This window comes from Hipposideros armiger, unplaced genomic scaffold (assembly GCF_001890085.2).
Source record: "Hipposideros armiger isolate ML-2016 unplaced genomic scaffold, ASM189008v1 scaffold_727, whole genome shotgun sequence".
NCBI classification, from domain to species: domain Eukaryota; kingdom Metazoa; phylum Chordata; class Mammalia; order Chiroptera; family Hipposideridae; genus Hipposideros; species Hipposideros armiger.
Window position 1 is genome coordinate 539,480 of NW_017732077.1, and position 7,428 is coordinate 546,907.

The 7,428-nt window shown below is 41.8% G+C and overlaps 1 pseudogene; it reads right to left on the reverse strand.

Annotated features, from left to right (window-relative positions):
* Window positions 1–1,487: 1,487 nt before the first annotated feature.
* Window positions 1,488–6,240, reverse strand: LOC109373462 (mitochondrial amidoxime-reducing component 1 pseudogene; annotated as a pseudogene).
* Between the last annotated feature and the right edge of the window lie 1,188 nt (window positions 6,241–7,428).

Here is a 7,428-nt window from a genome sequence, read left to right on the forward strand (position 1 = left end):
CATGGATGTCAGAACTTTTTCACCCTGAATTTGAAGAGCAGCACCCAATCATGAATTGAGGGGATCAGCAAAGATTCAGAAGGATACCATGACAGTACAGCCACCCTCCTGAGCACTTTTAGGAAATCAAATGCCTATGTCAGAGAAGCAAAGGACACCTGGAGGGTACCCAACTGCCTTAAAAAAATTTTTTGAGGATAGAAAACTAAAAACCTACTCACAGGTATTTTTTCAATCTTCTCAACAGCATGGGCTGAGCTGTTATTCAGCACCACTAGATGGCATCACCTCCTTCAAGACCGTTTTTTCCGCTCTTACTTGAAGAAGGCTGCCGGCATGTCCGTGGGCAACTTAATCAGCCGCTCAGACAACATCAATACATATAGGGATCTTTCCCTCTCTAGTGCTACTTTCACTTTCATATGCTGGGAAAAGTTTTGGATCATAAATGGGATATATTTGATATGTTGTTTCATGGCAAGGAAGCTTTTGTTCTTCTTACTTTTCACACATTCCATATCAGAGTCAGACAACAATGCTGCTCTTGTGAGTTGGTTTTCTACCCTATTTCTGTTGTCCTACAGCCCAGAAGCACTGTGTGCTATAAAGGATTCATCAGAGCCTCATGGAGATTGTCAGTAGTGCCAGGTCCCAGAAGACCTATGGAAAATTAACATCCGAAATGTTTCCTGAAGGTCAGATTCTTCATACCTGTTTTTTCTTTGTTTGTTTGCTTGTTTTAGTTTCAGGTGTACAGAACAACATAATGATTAGGCATTTGCACCCCTCACTAAGTGATAACCCCCCCTCCAGTCTACTATTCCTCTGACATTGTATATAGCTGTTACAATACCATACAATACCATTTACTATATTTCCTATGCTGTACTGTACATTCTGTGACTACATATTGTATAGTTGGCATTAAATATTATTCTACTTCAGCTTCAGGTGTGCAGGACAGTGGTCGGGCCTCTTCATACACTTTTAAAAGCTAGCTTGGGGCTTGAGGAAGAAAACAAAGTGACGTTCCAGCTTAATTTCCATTGCATGTTCAACGCACTGGGTAATAAAACATTCCAGAACATTTCTGTAGCTTGCCCACTCTCCTCTTTCTGTTCTCTTCTCTTTCCCTAAGGACTGGTAATGAGATTATGGAGGTTAGTGCTCTGGATATATGAATGAAGAAGAAGGACAAAGAATTATTCCACAATAATTGTTAGGTAAGGAGTTTTCAGAATCCTGTCTTCTCATTTAAGTGACTTCCTGAAATCCTACTAAGTTATCAAGACTATATTTCCTTGCTTTGGGCATTGGGACACTGGAAGTATTGAGACACAAGGAAGTGCAAAAGGAGAAAATCTTGGGAATCACAGAGTTAAAAAAAGATGCTGAGATGTCAGTTTCAAAACACTATGCTTCAACTGTTGGCATTTTTGAGGACATTTTTTTTAAGGCATCTGATATTCCTGGACATATGAGTGCTATTACTGGCCCAGCAGGTACACAGGGTCTCCCTTGTTGATTGTCCCTTGGTTTTCCAGTACAAAGAGAGGCAGTTTTCCACAGACATTTGTTCAGAACGGTGACACAGGAATAACTCTTCAGGGTCTCCAGCAGCTCCTTCCTTGCTCAGACTCTGTCCACCTGGTTAAAATACACCTGGAACAAGCCATTACCCTTTTCAGTCACCTCACCAATTACAAGCTGGTTGCATGAATCCTATGTAGAGATACCACCCCCTGGAATTATGATATTGGGCCTGACCTTAGTTGGTTTAACTTCTTTCTCTATTCTGGATTGAGACAGCCAACAGTGCCTCCAAAAGCATTGTGAACTGGCTGGCATTGAGGAAGCAATCTGTTCTGTGCATCGAACACGTCCTTTATTGGGGGAGAATTTTTCGGTCACATGTGAGGCTGCAAATGCATGGGGCAGTAGGGCTACGTCTTCAGGAAGCTACTTATCTGCTGGGCGGCGACCCCACCACAGTCCCTGCCCTCCATCTCCACGATGCTCATGCTGCACTTGTGCATTACACTTGCAGCTGGTGTCTGGATGGGCTACAACAGGTCCTTCGTGTAGGCTGCACTGAGGGTCAAGGCATCACACCAACAGGTCAGGGAAAGCAGGACAGGCAAGGATCCTGCCGATCAGTAACCATGATTCCCTCCTCGTTGAACACCTCCAAAACCTGTCCCACAGGTGGCTGCACTCTGCCATGCTCACCAGCACCCCCTTGTAGGACTTGACCTGCTAGATCCAGAGCTGCGCCACTGTGCCCACCTGCTGTAGCTGCCAGGCAATGCGCAGCAGCAGGCGACTGTCCCCAGTGCCACCATGGCAAGCCCCAATGCAGCCACCTGAGGCCGAGGGGACCAGCACTTGCAAGCCCCCGGCACCCAGGGCCAAACACCGTGGGCAGGAAGGAGCTCTGCCTGAGCCACTGCAGATACGCACAGGCCACAGCAGCCCCTATCAAATTTTTTAACATATATCCCTCTGCCCTTCAATTCACAGTGCAGACCTGATCACAACATTTTTCAAAAAAAATCCTTTACAGCATAGGGACTACTTACATAAATTAGGGTGCATCTATGCGATGAAATTAAGAGTAAGAATTCAATAGAATGGATGAGACGTAAATAAATACACTTGTCCTTTGAACAACATAGGAGTTAGGGGCACTGACCACACTGGTGGAGTCGAAAAATCCACGTGTAACTTAAGTAAGCCCTCTGCATATGCGAATTCACAACTGCCAGTTGACCCTTAAACTACACAGGTTTGAACTGTGTGGGGCAATTGAACTGAGGGGGTCAATGGAAAAGAATGTGTGTATGAATGGACCCAGCAATTCAGACACGTTGTTCAAGGGTCAGCTGGACTCATATGGAAAGATCTATGAGCTATGTTAATTAGGAAAAAAAGTTACTGAGCAGTGTGTTTAGAATGGTCTCTTTTGGGTAAACAAAATAAAGAAGAGAAATGATAGATGATAGATAGGCAGGCAGATAGTAGACCCACGACATTTACACATGACTTTTTAATGGACCGGAATGCTAGAAATTGTTGATAACTTTTACCTTTGGAAAGAACTGACAGTAGAAATGGAAAGGAGAAAGATTGCTTTCCATCCTATACACTTTTGTACTTTTAAATTTTTTCTTACTTTCAATTTTCAATTAATGCTAACAAGTTTGCTAAACCATGGAATTATGTACACTTCTATTTTCTTTCTATGCTTTGAAGGTTGAAAAAATATATCATTACTGTCTTAAGCCTATCAAGTTATTGAGTTTGTACAGAAGTATATTCATTCATTCATTCAATCAATCAGTAAACACGTATTGAGTGCCAAGAATGTGCCAGCCACTGTTCCAGTCACTGGGGACACTGAGGTAACAAGGCACAGCCTGGCCTTCAGGAAACTTGTGGCCTTATTGGTGGGGGAGAGATGTTCATTAAGAGATTTGCTGACAACATGCTAAGTGACATCACAGAGGAAATCACAAAGTGACACGGGGCACAGAGGACAGAGGGACATCCCTACACCTGGGTTTGTCTGGGAAACAACAAGTTTGCATCCACTGTCCTGTGGGGGTTATTAAATGTAGACCCTTTCACTCCACAGTCACCCAAGGAAATGGCCACAAAACAGCCTAGATCAGGAGACACAGATCAAGGAAGGCTACCAAAGAAAGAGAAGTTTTAGCTAAGTCTTGAATAATGAACAGGTCTGTTTTCTTTTGCTGGGACTGCCATACAAAATACCACAAACTGAGTGACTTAAGCAGCAGACATTTATTTTCCTATAGTTTTAGAGGTTAGAAATCCAAAGTCAAAGTGTCACCGGGTTTGATTTCTCCTGAGGCCTCTCTCCTTGGTTTGCATATGGCCACTTTCTTGTCATGTCCTTACATGGTCTTTCCTGTGTGTATGTCTCTGCCCTAATGTCTTATGAGGACACCAGTCAGATTGGATGAGAGCCCACCCTAAGGACTTCATTTACAATAAAGGCCCTATCTCCAAATACAGTCTCCTTCTGAGGTACTGAGGATTAGGATTTAAACATGTGAATTGGGGGGTGAAGATGGGGGTGGGAACACAATTCAGCCCATAACAAGGTCTTAGCCAGAAACTAATTTGGGGGGTGGTCCAGGCAGAGGAAATAGTATCACTAAAGATTACAGCTGTAGCACCTTCTTCTCTTGATCTCAAATGTGTCTGAGTTTATTTCCTGACTCTTTTGAGCTGACTCATTTCCTGCTGCATCTGCCAAGAGTTGTTGAAAGCTGAGGGCCAGACACTTCCAAACCACCCAGAAGAGACACACTGTGCTCATTTTCCTGAATGATTAAGAGAAAGAGCTCAGTGATTGTCTGGGAACCCTAACTGTAGAGTTCCTGGAGAAAGCCTCCATGTCACTATCATGAGTGTCCAACCAGCTCAGGCCAATTTGGTTCCAGTTCAACTCTGGAGTCCAATCCAGGTACTTCTGCCCAACCCAGCATCCCTAACTTGGCAGCTATGAGTCTCCCCTTGAAGAAACATGAACCCTTTGTAAAATCCCAAGGTCTCTTTATAACACTTGCAGGACCCATCACTACTGAATTATTTTCTTATATACTGTCCTATGACTACTCTCTCCAAACTAGGACAAATAACAGGCACTGGGGACACACAGATAGGACATGTCCCTTATCTCAGGGACTCCAGTGTTTATAAAAGAATCTGTTAAGGAAATTAATGTTGGGGTAGCAAATTTCCTGGGAGTGAGATTCCATCTCTCAGAAAAGTTTACTTTTCTCCCCTAGAAAGTTTTTGTTTTGTTTTCAAATATAAGCTTACCTAAAATTATAGTCCTGTCCGTTTCTCAGAGATGAATTTCACTCAACTGTATTTTTCCTCTTCACATGGTAAGGAAGGAGGAAGTCAGTGGGTGGCCCTGACTAGCCCACTGCCCACAACCCATGCATCTGTTCTCAGGCTCCCACATAAACTCTCTCTCCTTATGAGCAGGTAAACAGTTCTTTAATCCTTTTGTGGTTACATGACTGAGCTTATTTCCACCAATGATGGAATTGTGTTAAGTCTCTCAGGTAACTGAGCAGTGAGGCTGGCTTTCCCTGAAAACACTTCTATTGTTGAGAGAAATAAATGATCCCTGCAGGTGTCCAAATGGTAAATTAATACACCCCAATGGTTGTGTCCACTGAAAAGGGGCCAACAGGCAAGGCAGCTGGGATCTGTGACTGCTTCTTTCTTCATGGACAACACAGGTCTTTAATAATATTAGTCATGTTCCCATGACTGTTGTTGAAATTTATAATCCAGAGCATGTCTATAAAGTGAATGTCTTCATAGCATTACTCCAAGGCTGAATAAGTTCCAGTTGAGCAATTGTTTGACTGAAAAAGGGTTTCTGGTTTGTTCTTGCTATTGGCATTCCTGTCCCCTACAAGCTATTTTCCAATAGCAGCCAGTGTGCTCTCTGTCCAGTGCAAATCAGAGCCCTGATTTTAAACAAGGGAGTGAAACCCTTGAAAGCGACTCTCTTGATTTAGAGTATAACCTGAACTTGCTTTCAGGTCCTAAGCCTACTTGACCTGACCCCCGCCTACCTTTCAGATCTCGCTCCTATCACTCTCCCCTGATCACCACACTCAGAGGCTTGGGGCTCCTACTGGTTCCAGGAGCAGGTCAAACCCTGCGTCTGAAGATATGCATCTCCTTGTATGTGGCATCCCCTTGCCAAGGCTCTTTGCCAGCCTGGCTCCCTTAGGGCTAAATTTTACTACCTCAGATAGCATTTGAATGAGTTGGCTTCTCAGCTATCACCCCTTTGCTTTCCATCACTAGCTTATTTTCTTTATGGCATAGGACCTGCTACATCTTGTTTATTATTTTGTTATTATCTGTCTTCTTGTTCCAGATGGGAAGAGGCATCCCACAATACCAACACTGAAGCATTGCCTAGAACATGAAAGGTGCTCAGTAACCATTTGTTGGGCAATGTATGCATGGATAGATGCATGCCTGCATGGATAGATGGAAAAATAAGGACCATCTATCTACCTCTAGAGTTCATACAAAAACAAAGCAAAACAAACAAAAAAGCCTCCACAGTTATCTAGTTACGAACTATCTGAGTAAGTGCCAGTACTCTGAATATTAATTCCCATTACCCACAAGCCTGCTTACCATTTTCATTTGTTGTGGTGCAGATGTGAACAGCATTCTTTCGTCACTTTCCCCTTAGGATTCTGCCATTCTTCCCATTGGCTAATCCAGTCTGAAGTCCTAAGTCATTTGTACATGGGTGGTAAAAGCAATTAAAAGTTTTATTTGTGACACAATTAAACACGTATCATTCAGATAACTATGATTTAAGTTCTAGGTGTGGGTCTCAAGAGTTGTTCAATATTAATAGCATCCATGATAGTCCAGGACATAAAATTTCCAGAAATTTCTATTCCTTGTAAAGAGGAACATACTGTTTCTCCCATCTCACTCTTTTTCTCCAGAACAAACAGATTTTGCAAATTGAGATCAAACACATAGTATTTTATAATTTAAAGTTTTACAGTTTAGAGCAAGTATCTTTAGAAGACACTTGGTTTAACAAGATTTTTTAAAGGTGGTAATATGCATCTGTATAACTTGTTAGGCTTTTAAGATGATCAATTTAACATATAAAATATTGTAGTTTATTTAGACAATTAAGCTTGCTAATCTAATTTCATAATCTAATCTAATTTCAAGACCTAAAGTCACTGCTTCAAAATGTGAAGAATCTAATAGATCTAATAGATCCAATTCTGTATATTCAAAGTCAGCATCCTGACATTGAACTGTGCAATTCACCTTTACAGTTGAATCCTCTCTTTTCATTGTGGGAAGAATAATTAGTGGCTAAAAAGTTTTGAACCTCAACTGACTGGGTTCAAATCCCTTACTAATGGTGTGATTCTCGTGGGTTATACAAGCTCTGTAGGACTTAGATTCCTTATCTGTAATATGAGAAAAATGATAGTACCTATCTGGCAGGACTGTGGTAAAAATTTTAAAATTATAGTAACAAAGTAAAGCACTTAGAAATTGGACCCAATATGTGTAAGCATTTAATAAGTGTTAGATGTTTATTGTTTGGCTTGATTCATTTAAAGGTCCATAGGTTTCTTGCATGGCAATTACCATAGGAAAAATTTACCATGTAAGACTTATAGCTATATTAAAAAATTTTTTAATGCAGTTTAAACTGCAAGTAGAAAAAATATATGCAAAAACCACATTAGGATAAAGGTAGCTGCCACTATGAAATATATAAAATCAAACAGGGCCGGCCGAGTGGCGCGATGGTTAAGAACTCGCTTGGGATGCCAGAGGGCCCCGGTTCGGATCCCACATATGAGGGCCAGTGACACT